Consider the following 14,433-nt stretch of genomic DNA (forward strand, 5'->3'; position numbering starts at 1 on the left):
GTAGTCAAAGTAGTTGTTGTGTGCTTAGCTACGTAATACTTTATTTTCTTCTTGTTGGTTGCTCATTTTTGCTGCATGCTTTACACTGCAGCTCTGCCTTCCTATATCAAATGCTGTGTATGAGCACAAGCTCGTTGTGAAGTCTGATGTTTTTACAGTGAGGACATGACTTTAAACTGCAAGCAACTAAATCACTCGAAAAGAAGAATATTATGTAATCACAATATACTGGACTCTCGGTGCAGGGAGATCCACAATGATTTTGCTCTTGTAAGACAACTTCTTAAGACTTTTAATATATTGTCTCCTGAATATCAGCCTTTTCTCTGCTATTATTGTAGGTGGATGGCAGATAATGTTATTTACTGCATCCATACACCATTGTTATTTTTAAGGCTGTAAAGGCACTAGCAGTGCAGTCATCCATCTTTCCTTCCCTGCAATGATGCTTGCTTGGTAGCTCATCAACCACTAGTCAATGGGTGGATTTGCGTCAAAGGCTGGTGTCACTAACAGATGGATGAATCCTGCTGACTCGCCCGTGGATCCTCTTTATAGTAGTGATGGCCGGCTAGTCGCCTCACGCCATCGCACCCATAAAGTCCACATACGACACGTGTTTTCCTGATTATTCCGGCAGTCCTCACGTGCTGCATACCGGAACATTGGATTGCAATTATTTTCCAGCTCCGTTAGATGATTCATGGAGTCTTTCTGCAGCCTTAGGGCGCACAGGCAGAGACGTTTTTTTCTTCCCAAGGAATAAGTTGTTAGACCTGTAATATAGTTAATTTGCTACAGTACAAGATGACAGATACTGAAAATTGAACAATGTCAAGTACTGCGGGCAATGACACAGCTATATAAACAATGCCAAAAAAACACTGTGCTCATGCTCAAAAAGCAATGATATCATCGGCCGCAGGGAATAACACCATTAGTGGGAAGAAATCATATTGTCATTATATGGCTAAATGAGAGCACTACTAACACATCTACTAACACATCTCAACTGCTCCAATATTGGTTCTGGGAACACTTTCAAGAAGCAACATAATGTAACTTGCTGCTCCCTGACTTCTCCCTGGAGGGGGCAGTATTTTATAAGCTCCGCCGATAATGAATTACTTCTCACCTAGCTGTCCTCTTTAATACGTTTTCTTGTAGTGATTCTCCTTCTCTGCTTACGTGCAGCTGACTGGATGCAAGACGTGTTCAGTAATCTTCACTAGTAAAGGAGTGACCAGCAATATATCGTATCATTGTCCACATCCTGATAATACAAAGAGCGAGCAATGTCATTTGGAATACAATGTAAGGGCCATCGCCCCTTAAAGGGAATCTGTCAGCAGGTTTTTGCTACCTCATCTGAGAGCATCATGATGTAGGCAAAGAGACCCTGAATCCAATGATGTATTGCTTTACTCGGTGAATCGGTTCTGACACAGTTTTTATATGTAGCAATGCAGCTGAGCTGAGAAAGCTAACCCTGCCCACACTAAGCTTTGTATTTACATTGTCTATTGACATTGAGCTGCCTATCACAGGATGGGGCGGAGTCAGACTACCACCGCATGCCAACTAGTCACAGCAATGATAATTACCAGGTGATTAAACCTTCAGTGTAAGTAAAAAACAGCACACGGCCTAATAAGTGATACGTCGTTGAATTCAGTGTTTTAATCTCTACCTCATGCTGTCCTTAAATTACATAGAAAAAACCTGCTGACAGATTCTCTTTAAAGGCAATGTGTAACCAGAAAATTACCTATTGTTTAAATCAGGTTCTTATGTTAAATGTATTTTCATTTTTAAACTTTTTTTTTTCTTTATATAACAATCTATATGTTAAAAAAAATATATATTTTGTAATTTTCATACTGGCCATTAGGCCTAATTTAAAGAGATTGTCTAGGACTTGTATATTGATAGCCTATCTTTAGATAGGCCATCTATATCTGATTGGTAGGGATGCGACATCCAGCTCCACTGCCGATCAGTTGTTCTTGGTGCTGGCAGCAGCCAGATGTGCTCAGATGTGAGGTGGAACTACATAGCTCCATCAACTGTATAGTGGCTGGGGCCAGGTACTACACATCTGCCTTTTATTGATTCGAATAGGCAGTGGATCTGCAGTACTTTGCTGTGGCCACTATACAGTTGACAGAGTTGTGCAATTCCGCAATTGAGCTCATCCGGCTACCTTTAGTGGAGGTGCAAGTTGTCGCACCCCCATCAATCATATATTGATGACTATCTTAAGGATAGGCCATGGGTTGGGTACATGGATAATACACTGATTCAGACCTTATCTTTAGTGTTGACGTATTCTTGGGCTGGTAATCTGACCATGCTCCCATAAAGGCCAAGGTCATTGTGAAGTGAAGGAGGAGTTGAAGATCTGAGACATCACCTATTGTGAATAGGGGATCATGTTATCTGCTGAGGTGTTACCTTTCATTGTAATCATGTCTGTAATTAGACTGGAGAACAGTCTTCTGTAAAGTATAGGAAGTGTGAGTCTTTAGTATAAGACCTAAAGACAATTGTGAAAAATGCATTATTTCTAATTTTATTAGTATTATTCTTTTTAATAGTGATATTTTGTGGAAAATTAATTGGAAAATTATTAGTGATATGGAATTGAAAAAAATAAAATAAAATAAAACATTTAACATAAAAACCCATTTTAAACCCTAAGACTCACATAATGCATGCACATCCAGTTCAGCTGCAGAGGGGCCTTTAGGGGCCCATTTGCACGGCAAGTTGCTCAGTAAGGATGCTGATGTCTTCTTTCTGTTTTCTCTTCTCCGCCAACTAATATTGTCATATACCAGAAAAGCACCCAAGTATTCAATTATTTATAATATGTTTAAAATTCTAAAACTATCCTAGGTGTGGCCCTCAAATTTTGTGGTTTTGGATCCTGAAGGGATGGCTACAAGAGCGGACGCCAACTGGACGGGAATAAAGAGGAAGTCAGTGGCTCCATTGTGAGTCTTAAAGAAAATGTTCAATTTCTTCCCATATTTCTGAAGATTTACCAATTAATTTCTAGTAAAATACATTTATATTTTTAAATTTTCAGTTTCTATTTTTGAGCCCAGAAATAGTTTTTTTTCTCACTGTGTTTTCTAATAATTGATGATAGGAACATAAAGATAATGGTAACAATTGCTTAGTGCTATGTGAAAAAATGAGGGAAGCTACAGAATATTTCCACAGAGAGACAATTTTGCTCTTGCCCAAATTATAAGTAAGTAAAATATAAGTAATTGTAAGTAAAATATTGTTCTACGACCCCTTGCAAGGTGACCACCACATTATTGAAACCTAAAAAGCACAAAGGTGGTGGTTACTTTACTGTTTGTAAAGAATAATGCAAAAGAAAAAAAGAAATCTAGGGATTTATGGTAGGGAAACTCCTGTTGAATTAAGTTGTGCCAGCGCCATTCCAGTGGTCACTTTCCGCGGGATTGTGTCACATTGTTATGTCACGTGAGCCCTGTGCCCAATCAGCGCTGGCTTCACTCTCCCCACATTTGGACATATCAGATATCAAGATGAAGTGAACGGCCAGCCGCAGCTCTAACTTCCTCTTGATGCCTAATTCATCCGAAAGGGGAGAGAGTGAAGCCAGCACTGATTGGGCACAGGGCTCACATGAAATAACAATCTCATGTGAACCCCGGAAGAGCGAATTTCGACACTGCTGGAACAGCGACGGCACTGGAGTTGAGAATAAGTATTGTTATTTTGACAACATACTGATTGAGACAGGGTTGTCCGTGTAGTGGACAATCCCTTTAAGGCAAGCAAAAACATGAGGAGTAGTAATTGGTTAATTACTCCAATCTTCATACCATGCTAAGTAGCTTAGCGCAAGTATCCAGTGGTACAGTTTTTTGCTTTATTGTTGAGCATCTTATGATTTCATAGTTTTGGGTCCTGGGGGCTTTCCTACTCTTCATCAACTTAATTTTACAAAAAGCAGGCTCACTGGGTGAGGTGGATCCCCTAAGGCCAAGGTCCAGGTGGGCACACATGCCACAGGCGTCGGTGCAGCAGCTAGTTGGAGCACGTGTAACAAGGACAGCTAAAGCACTGTAAACCGAAGGTAGACATGTGGAATGCTGAATGTTGGAAACTGCAGGGAAACGGGAGACATGCAGGAAACCACAGGCAAGCAGGCGGACAGGTATACAGCAAACTCAAAGTTTTAATAAAGTCCTGAAAACTGCAAGCGGAGAGGAGACGTCCTAGAAGCTGCAGGCGGACACGCAGAAGGCAAGCTAATAAAGTCCTGGAAACCACAGGCAAGCAGGTCGGATGCTGGAAACCATAGGCAAGCAAGGAACATCCAGGAGACTGCAGGAAAGCAGGTATGATGATGGAAACCGCCAGCAGGCGCGAGGCATCCAGGAGATTACAGGCAAGCTGGCTAAATGCTGGAAACTGCTGGTAGGCGAGAAACGTTCAGGAGATCGCAGAAAAGCAGGCAAGATGCTGGAAACCACAGGCTAGCAACAAACGTCCAGGAGACTGCAGGCAAATAGGCGGGATGCTGTAAACCGCTGGCAGGTGGGAGACCTCCAGGAGATCACAGGCATATTGCAAAGTTACTGAAGAATGCAAGTTGTCTAGAGACTCAAGTACTGGAAGCCACAGACAGACAAGAGGCGTCATGGAGACGCAGACAGGCAGCAGACAAAAACTCCAGAGTAACAAAAAAGTCTAAATACCATGGAAGGCGCAGGTGGCTTGGAGACGTCTTGGAACCGCAGGACATGAAGCAGAGGCCCTAGAAGACCAGGAAGTGTACACAGACAAACTAAAAGAGCTAGTATAAAATCTTAATACAATACCTAGACACACGTGTGTGTCTTGGGAGGCCTTATATAGACCTAGGAAATACAACACATGGGAGCATGCCAAGCTACTTGCAAAGCCCGACGTGGAGCACAAGAAAATCTAACGGACGGTGGCATGTGCATAACACTTCAGTTCCTATCAGGGAACCAAGCAACAAAAGTCAAAGTTAGTAAAATTTGCAGGGTGAGCGCATATACTTATTTCATTTTGCATTCTTAGCCCCAATTGGTCTGGAAGAAAATTGAAGTATTAGTCAAGGAAGCTCCATGGTTACATTAGATGGCCCAGCAGAAATGATAATTAACTTTCGGACTATAAGCTTTGCAATATCCTTTATCAGCACAATCGAGACTGTTATTGATACCGCGAGCATCTGTAATTCTGAAATATGTTGTGGACCAATTAGTGCCATAGATCAGGGTTCCCCAACTCCAGTCCTCAAGGCCCACCAACAGGTCATGTTTTCAGGATTTCCTTAGTATTGCACAGGTGATAATTCCATCATCAGCACAGGCAATAGTTACATCACCTGTGCAATACTAAGGAAATCCTGAAAACATGACCTGTTGGTGGGCCTTGAGGACTGGAGTTGGGGAACCCTGCCATAGATAGTCAGAAAATGTAAAATGTTGCATCTGTCTAATGTGAAGGAATTAGGTGCCTGGTATTTATCTTGTTTCATCTTTAAGTGACAAGACCTGTATATAGAAGTATATATAAGTAGACAGCTATCTCTGGTGGATTGCCACCTTTAGTCTTTTTGTTTCCTACTTTGCTGTGCTCTTTCATTCTCACACATTAATGCACAATGGTCTATAACTTAAACAAGTAAAGCAATAAAAAACAACATTATTTTCAGTCTATTATGGCAGATTATGCTAATTTTCTTGTAATTATTCTAGGAGCAGCGTGCGTATAATGCTCCTTCATATCTCCGACAATAATGGTAATTAGACATGTTGGAAGATAAATAAAGTGAGGTCACTGGGTGATATTAATCATTGCAGAAGCTAATGCATAAAAAACTGAGAAAAGTCAGGTGTAGTGCCTGGGAAGCAATAGATAAAGCGTATGCTAATGATATGCATCTCAAGCTTGTATTCGGAGGTTTCCACTACAGAAACATGTTTCACCATTTATTTCTGCACTAAGCAACTGCAGATTTAGTCGTGGTGGGATCGGCAAGCCATCTGATGTGTATGAAGGCATGGTGTTGGGGGATCATTTAGTTTAATGGGGCTGTGTACTACTGAGCATCCCCTTATTCATGGTGCCCGGGTAAGTAAAGAAAACTGAACGAGCTTTCGACAGCATCTATTTTTTCAGATCACGTGGAGTCCAACAGGGAGACTTTTTGTTATCAACCTTTTGGATAAGTATGGCCAACCCTTTTAACTGTTGCAAGCTTTGCCTTTCAGACTTTTCAGCAAACCAATGAATAAGGTATCAGTAAAGCTGTTAATATTAAGTTTTATTCCAACATAATAATAATATATTAAAAGACATAAAATTAGAAGAAAGGAAATGAGGACAGCTGTGCAAGATACAAAAAAAAACAAGAAAAGCAAAATGTGTCAATAAGATAATGCATGCAAGAAAGGTCACAATATGGCACATAGGTCAATCAAAAGAGAAAAATCAAATAAATAGCGTTAGATGCTTTCCATAAAGTGTCAATACAACCAATATATAAACATTTAGGGCAAATATCATAATGTCCTCACCCTCACCCAACATGTGTTTGCCATACTCTCTCCTGCCCACTGACCCAATGCCCGTTTCGCTAGTTATTATAAACGCTTCTTCAGGGGGTCATAATTAGCTTTTAGCAAATGCTATTGAGCAGCGAACCGAATATGCCATACAGCCTATATACTTCTATCAACATATTAATATGGAATTGTTAGTTGTGCAATTGGCATATTTTAGTGACTCAAGAAGAGATCTTTAAACATTTACCTATTTCAGTGAATATTCAGTTCTGTCAATGTTGTAGCAGATATTATGCTAATGGTTTGTATTAGCGCCCTAATACCTTTTGTGAAATGCATAAAACAATTACATTTCAGTGATTCAATACACACTGTTTCAAAAACACTTATGCTACAGTATCTATGTATAATTTCCATGTTGGTATCACAACTTAGTAAAAATTCAATTTTCTTCAGTCCAGTGCAGGCAGTAAAATGTTATACCACAGTAGTTTTCCTATGAGTCAGTATAAAATTAAGGCACAATTCCCCTTTCAATTATAGGAAATGTTATTAAGCAGCATCAAGCACTCCTCTCTAAATTATTACTATCATCTTTCAATTATATACAAGCCACACATCCAGGAAGGAATATGTGAAGAGGAGTTCAAGCAAGGGAGAGAAAAATCTATCAATTTCTGTCTAGGAGCACGAACAGGTGGAAAGGAATGTGCAGAAAAAGTTTCAAAATAGTTTATTTTCTAAACTTTTCCACTAGCAATCACAGGCAGAAGAGCGGCAGAAAATTAACTGGCATGGAAGAAACTGTTTTGTGACAGATCTATGGGAGTCAGTATAAATGTCACTGCCCAGCATACTGATAAGGGCTCCTCTGGTAATGGCTCAGCGGTCTTTTAAAGGCTAAGCATTTAGGAAAACATATTTTTGTTGCCTTGCATTCATCTTTGTATTTTACTTTTAAATGCCTCTCAGCGATACTGTATTTCAGAAGTTTCCTATGGAAACCTGGAGAGTAGTGAGATGTTGAGAATGAAATGGAATGCATCAGCTATTAAATGACTGAATCAGTGGTTTCATAAATGTAGGAAAACTACTACTAATGATGATATTTTGATATCCCAGAATCCAGATAACCCATGATGACATTTTTTTAGAAGCTCCAGAACAGTCAGACTACAGGATTCATAAAAACATAAAAATAGGAAAGTAAATTGATTGGGGCTAAAGTCGTTAGGCAATATATCCATAGGCGGATTATAATGAGGGCAATCCAGGCGACCGCCCGGGGCCCCGAGCCTCCAGAGGGCCCGCGGCTCCGGGCGGGGTGTCTAATGCCGGATTGCCCTCATTATATGTGCGGGCCGCCGCAGCACATACCTGTAGCAGTGGCGGGAGGGGGGGCCCCGTACCGCTCCCCCAGCAGCGGCCGCCGCTACTTCTTCATCCGCCGGGCCAGCACTGCAGCAGTTAACTTTCCTGTGCTGGCCCGGCCGCGTCACTGCTAGGAGACACGGCCCTGTGCGCGGCCGTGTCTCCTAGCTGTGACGTCACGCAGTGCGCACCCGGCCTGCACTGCTGCACCGAAGAGCCTGAGGACTGGAGCCGAGCCGGGGGATGGTGTGTGTGTGTGTGTGTGTGGGCAGATGTCATTGTGTGATGTCTGTTTGTGTGTGTGTATGTCTGTGTGTGTGTGTGGGCAAATGTCATTGTGTGATGTCTGTTTGTATGTGTGTGTGTGTGTGGGCAGATGTCATTGTGTGATTTCTGTTTGTGTGTGTGTGTGTGCAGATGTCATTGTGCGATGTCTGCGTGTGTGTGTGTGGGCAGATGTCATTGTGTGATGTCTGTTTGTGTGTGTGTGTAGGCAGATGTCATTGTGTGATGTCTGTTTGTGTGTGTGTGTAGGCAGATGTCATTGTGTGATGTCTGTTTGTGTGTGTGTGTAGGCAGATGTCATTGTGTGATGTCTGTTTGTGTGTGTATGTGTGTGTGTGTGTAGGCAGATGTCATTGTGTGATGTCTGTGTGTGTGTGGGCAGATGTCATTGTGTGATGTCTGTTTGTATGTGTGTGGGGGGGGCAGATATCATTGTGTGATGTCTGTTTGTGTGTGTGTGGGCAGATATGATTGTGTGATGTATGTTTATATGTATTTTTGTGTTTCAAATGTGTTTATGCGTGTATGTATATGTCTGTATATGTTTGTGTGTGTGCGTGACTGCGTGTGGCCACCTGCTGAGTATAGTTGGCGCCGTGCGGCTTCCTGCTGTATCTGGGGGGGCGCCGTGCGGCCCCCCGCTGTGTATAGATGGCTACGTGCGGCCCCCCGCTGTGTATAGATGGCTACGTGTGCCCCCCGCTGTGTATAGATGACTACGTGCGGCCCCCCACTGTGTATAGATGGCGTCGTGCGGCCCCCCGCCGTGTATTGATGGCGCCGTGCGGTGCCCTGCTGTGTAGAGATGGCGCCGTGCGGCTCCCCGCTGTGTATAGATGGCTTATTTGCGGCCTCCCACTGAGTATAGATGGCGCTGTGCGGCCTCCTGCTATCTCTGGGGGGGCGCTGTGCGGCCTCCCGCTGTGTATAGATGGCTACGTGCGGCCTCCCGCTGAGTTTAGATGGCGCTGTGCGGCCTCCTGCTGTCTCTGGGGGGGGCGCCGTGCGGCCTCCCGCTGTGTATAGATGGCTACGTGCGGCCTCCCGCTGAGTATAGATGGCGCTGTGCGGCCTCCTGCTATCTCTGGGGGGGGCGCCATGCGGCCTCCCGCTGTGTATAGATGGCTACGTGCGGCCTCCCGCTGAGCATAGATGGCACTGTGCGGCCTCCTGCTGTCTCTGGCTGGGGGGGGCGCTGTGCGGCATCTATACTCAGCAAAAGGCCGCACGTAGCGATCTATACACGTATACTCAGCAGGAGGCCGCACGTAGCCAGCTATACGGTGCCATCTATACACAGCGGGAGGCCGCACGTAGCCATCTATACACAGCGGGAGGCCGCACGGCGCCATCTATACACAGCGGGAGGCCGCACGGCGCCATCTATACACAGCGGGAGGCCGCACGGCGCCATCTATACACAGCGGGAGGCCGCACTGCGCCATCTATACACAGCGGGAGGCCGCACGGTGCCATCTATATACAGCGGGAGGCCGCACGGCGCCATCTATACACAGCGGGAGGCCGCACGGCGCCATCTATACACAGCGGGAGGCCGCGCGGCGCCATCTATACACAGCGGGAGGCCGCACGGCGCCATCTATACACCGCGGGAGTCTCAGTGCTTTGCAAGAGCAGTCAATAAATTCTGCTTGACTAATTCTGAGCACCATAAAGTCTGGTTCACTTCTAACCTGCTGTCTTCATTTTCAGCTTGCTGAATTCTAACTCATTTACTGTCATTCGAGACGATGCCTTTGCTGGTCTCTTTCACCTTGAATACCTGTAAGTGCTCCACTTAATGTCATATTTTTGATTCTGTTCTTCTTCATCTTTTGGCATGTGCAATTGTATGAGCAAGTATTCATATGAATTTATGACCTACTTAAACCTTCGAGGACCTTAAATTTTATTCAATCAAATTTTTTTCCAGTTTAAAACTATGGGACATATATGTGCCTTGGTCCTCAAAGGGTTTTTAAAGGGGCTGCAAACATAAATACGAAAAAAATAATTCAATTAGTGCTTTTTGTGTTCATTTAATTTTTATTTGAAGTCCATTTTTTTTTTATATACCTTGAAATTAAGCCCTACCCCATGGAATGAAGCCCTACCTACATGACATCTGAGCGCTACATGGATCCCGCTTGTGAGGTGCCTGTCCGTCACTACTATTCAGTTTTAGGGTCCACTCACTAAGCCATATATTCTCTCATGCAAGAGAATAGGGCCAATTATGCTAATGACACTCGGCTCAAACTCTGTCAGAGCTTCAACTGAGTGTGATCCGATTCTCTCGCAGCACAGATATGGAGAAGATGGAGAACTTACTTTCTCCATCTTCTCCATAGTCTCTGTGAGTGTTCATCGGACTGCACTTGGATGACATCCGAGTGCAGTCTAATGTTTTACGTGCACCCATAGACTTGTATGGGTGCACATGGTCCGAATATCGAATGAGATTATTTTCTCATGCCGATAATCGCAGATCTGCACTGTCCCATAGTATAACATAAGGCCGAGTCCTATCCGATAAAACATCACATAGCATTCGGCCTTGTTATACGACAGTGTGAGCGAGTCCTTAGAGTCAAGGAATATTTACATGCAGATGATGATATTACTCTCCCAGTGTATATTTTTTTAGGCGAGTTCATAGTAAATGCTTTGCCTTTTTGACATGTGATCAACTAAAGAACAAGAAAGATTTAGGACCTCCCCTATAGAGAAACGGAAAATAGTTTGGAGGACTTGCATGTCCTTTTTTATTTATTATGAGAAAATCATAAAAGATCCCGTTTTTTAACCATGCTGTGACTTTCTGCTGAGGGAGAGGGAGAGAGCTGCCCTATTCAGAGTCTGTAATAAGACCTGCTGACAAAAGTGTTGAAGATACAGTCTAATGTGAATTAACAATGAAAAAAAGTTAATTTCACAAATGGCTTGTATTTTTTTTAATACAAACTTTTTTGTGTTTACAGCTCCTTTAAAGGGAATCTGTCATCAGGTTTTTGCCACCTAATCTGAGAGCAGCATAATGTAGGGTTAGAGGCACTGATTCCAGTAATGTGTCACTTACTGGGCTGCTTAGTGTTGTTTTGATAAAATCATTGATTTGTCAGAAGGTAATTATCACTAGATGACTAGTAAGTTCTGTAGGACCCCACCCCCATCACTGATCAGTAGATTTCTGTGTACACTGAGCATGGGCAGAAAGCTGCCAATCAGTGGTGTGGGCGGGGCTATACAGAGCGCAGCATTCAGAGAGCTGCCAGATCTGCAGCAGATAAAACGGTGATTTTCTCAAAATGACAACAAGCAGCTGAAAAAGTGACACATCGCTGGAATCAGGGTATCTGCCCCTATATTGTGCTGCTCTCAGATAGGGCAGCACAATTAATATTGTGCCAAATTAATTTCCCGTGAACTATCACATGATCTATCACAGGGGATCATGTGACATGTCACGTGATAAATCAGGTGTGGGGGGGGGGGGCCCGCGCCTTCTAAACTGCCCGGGGCCCTTGCTACTCTTAATCCACCCCTGAATATATCCATGGAGTTTAGGTGTGGTTGTGCATAGAGACAAAGGATTTGTAGAAAATCACTACACCCTGTTATGAAAGACATAACTTTTAACTTTTTATGTCCTGTGAAGTAATTGGTCTTACTAATGTGTATTTCCTATGCCATTTCATGTTATGTTCCTGTTTTCCTGGTAGCTATAAAACATTGTGATCACTGACTATTAAGTATCTAGGCCAGGGGTCCTCAAACTTTTTAAACAGGGGGCCAGTTCACTGTCCCTCAGACCATTGGAGGGCCGGAATATAGTTTTTTTTAAAAAAAACTATGAACAAATTCCTATGCACACTGCACATATCTTATTTTGAAGTAAAAAAAAACAATACAGGAACAAATACAATATTTAAAATGAAGAACAAGTAAAGTTAAATCAACCGGTATTTCAATAGGCAGGTAAATGTCCCCAATAGGCAGCATAGGTCCTCAATAGGCAGGTAAATGTCCCCAATAGGCAGCATAGGTCCCCAATAGGCAGGTAAATGTTCCCAATAGGCAGCATAGGTCCCCAATAGGCAGGTAAATGTTCCCAATAGGCAGCATAGGTCCCCAATAGGCAGCATAGGTCCTTAATGGGCAGGTAAATGTCCCCAATAGGCAGCATAGGTCCCCAATAGGCAGGTAAATGTCCCCAATAGGCAGGTAAATGTCCCCAATAGGCAGCATAGGTCTTCAATAGGCAGCATAGGTCCCCAATAGGCAGGTAAATGTCCCCAATAGGCAGCATAGGTCCTCAATAGGCAGGTAAATGTCCCCAATAGGCAGGTAAATGTCCCCAATAGGCAGCATAGGTCTTCAATAGGCAGCATAGGTCCCCAATAGGCAGCATAGGTCCTCAATAGGCAGGTAAATGTCCCCAATAGGCAGCATAGGTCCCCAATAGGCAGGTAAATGTCCCCAATAGGCAGCATAGGTCCTCAATGGGGAGGTAAATGTCCCCAATAGGCAGCATAGGTCCTCAATAGGCAGGCTGTTTCCTCCTTATAATGCCCTATGCAGGCTGTTCCCCCCTTATAATGCCCCATGCAGGATGTCACCCCCCATATAATGCCCCATGCAGGATGTCCCTTTCTCCCACCATATAATGCCCCATGCAAGATATCACTCCCCTGTCTTTATAATGCCCCATGCAGGATGTCACCTCCCCATATAATGCCCCATGCAGGATATCAGTCCCCTGTCTTTATAATGCCCCATGCAGGATGTCACCTCCCCATATAATGCCCCATGCAGGATATCACTCCCCTGTCTTTATAATGCCCCATTCAGGATGTCACCCCCCCCATATAATGCCCCATGCTGGATGTCACCCTCATATAATGCCCCATGCAGCATGTCACCCCCCCATATAATGCCCCATTCAGGATGTCACCCCCCCCATATAATGCCCCATGCAGGATATCACACCCCTGTCGTTATAATGCCCCATTCAGGATGTCACCCCCCCATATAATGCCCCATGCAGGATGTCACCCCCCCATATAATGCCCCATGCAGGATGTCACCCCCCCATATAATGCCCCATGCAGGATGTCACCCCCCCATATAATGCCCCATGCAGGATGTCACCCCTAATATTATGCCCCATGCCTCCATACATTAAAAAAAAAAAAATCAAATACTCACCTCACTCCTCCTCACCTGCGGCAGCTGCTCAGGTCCGGACTCCAGCGTCGCCGGCCTCATCCCGCTCTGCGCTGCCTGTGATTGCTCAGGGGAGGGCATGGTGTAAAGATGTCACCGCACCCTCTGACCTGAGACGTCACAGGGAGCGCAGAGCAGGAAGACAGCGGATCTGCGGAGGCACGGGGAGAGGTAAGTATCCGCCTGCCAAGGCCCTGAGCAAGCGGGGGGAAGGGCGGGCGCTGGCACCGCTCTCCTCCGCCCACAGCCCGGCTGGCTGGATAAAAATCCTCCGCGGGCCGCATGTGGCCCGCGGGCCGTAGTTTGTGGACCCCTTATCTAGGCACTTTGAATGAAATGGTCACTGTCATTTCAAAAATCTTTGATAGCATGTAAGGGCTCATTATATGGGATGGATCAGCCAAGCCCTGGTCCGGGTGGGCATGGGTTCAGCTTCCAAAGGACAAGTGGAATCGAGGGGGCTAGGACTGGAAAATGCAGGAGCAGACAGGCAGATGGAGTGGAACCCAGCAGAGATGGATGCAAGTTGAATCACAGTAGTACAGAAAATGGAGCATACAAAACAAAGAACACTAGAGTCTCAATCCCGAGACACAGGTGTGTATGTCAATGGGCCTTAAATGGGTCTAAGGAAATGATCGACACCGGGCAACCTGAAAATCCCGATGTGGAGCACAGACCCAGGAGAAGGGAGTGGAGCCTAGGATATCTGGGACAGGTGTGTCACATAATAAAAACAAATGTAATATATCCTATCAGAGAACTATATTTCTTTCTCTATTTATCAACCACTTCTCCCTCTTTGTCCTGAAATAAGTATTTACTCAGAAATATTGCTAAAACTCATCATACATCGGACAAGACAGACTGCCAACTCTACAAGTAATCAGATTGCAGCTGCCTGTTAACTCTTCCCTCCCCCTACCCACTCTCCTCCCCTTAGAATTTAAGTGACAAAGGTGGA

This window comes from Phyllobates terribilis, unplaced genomic scaffold (assembly GCF_046119375.1).
Source record: "Phyllobates terribilis strain yellow unplaced genomic scaffold, ASM4611937v1 Scaffold_1__5_contigs__length_1240528914, whole genome shotgun sequence".
Taxonomy (NCBI): Eukaryota; Metazoa; Chordata; class Amphibia; order Anura; family Dendrobatidae; genus Phyllobates; species Phyllobates terribilis.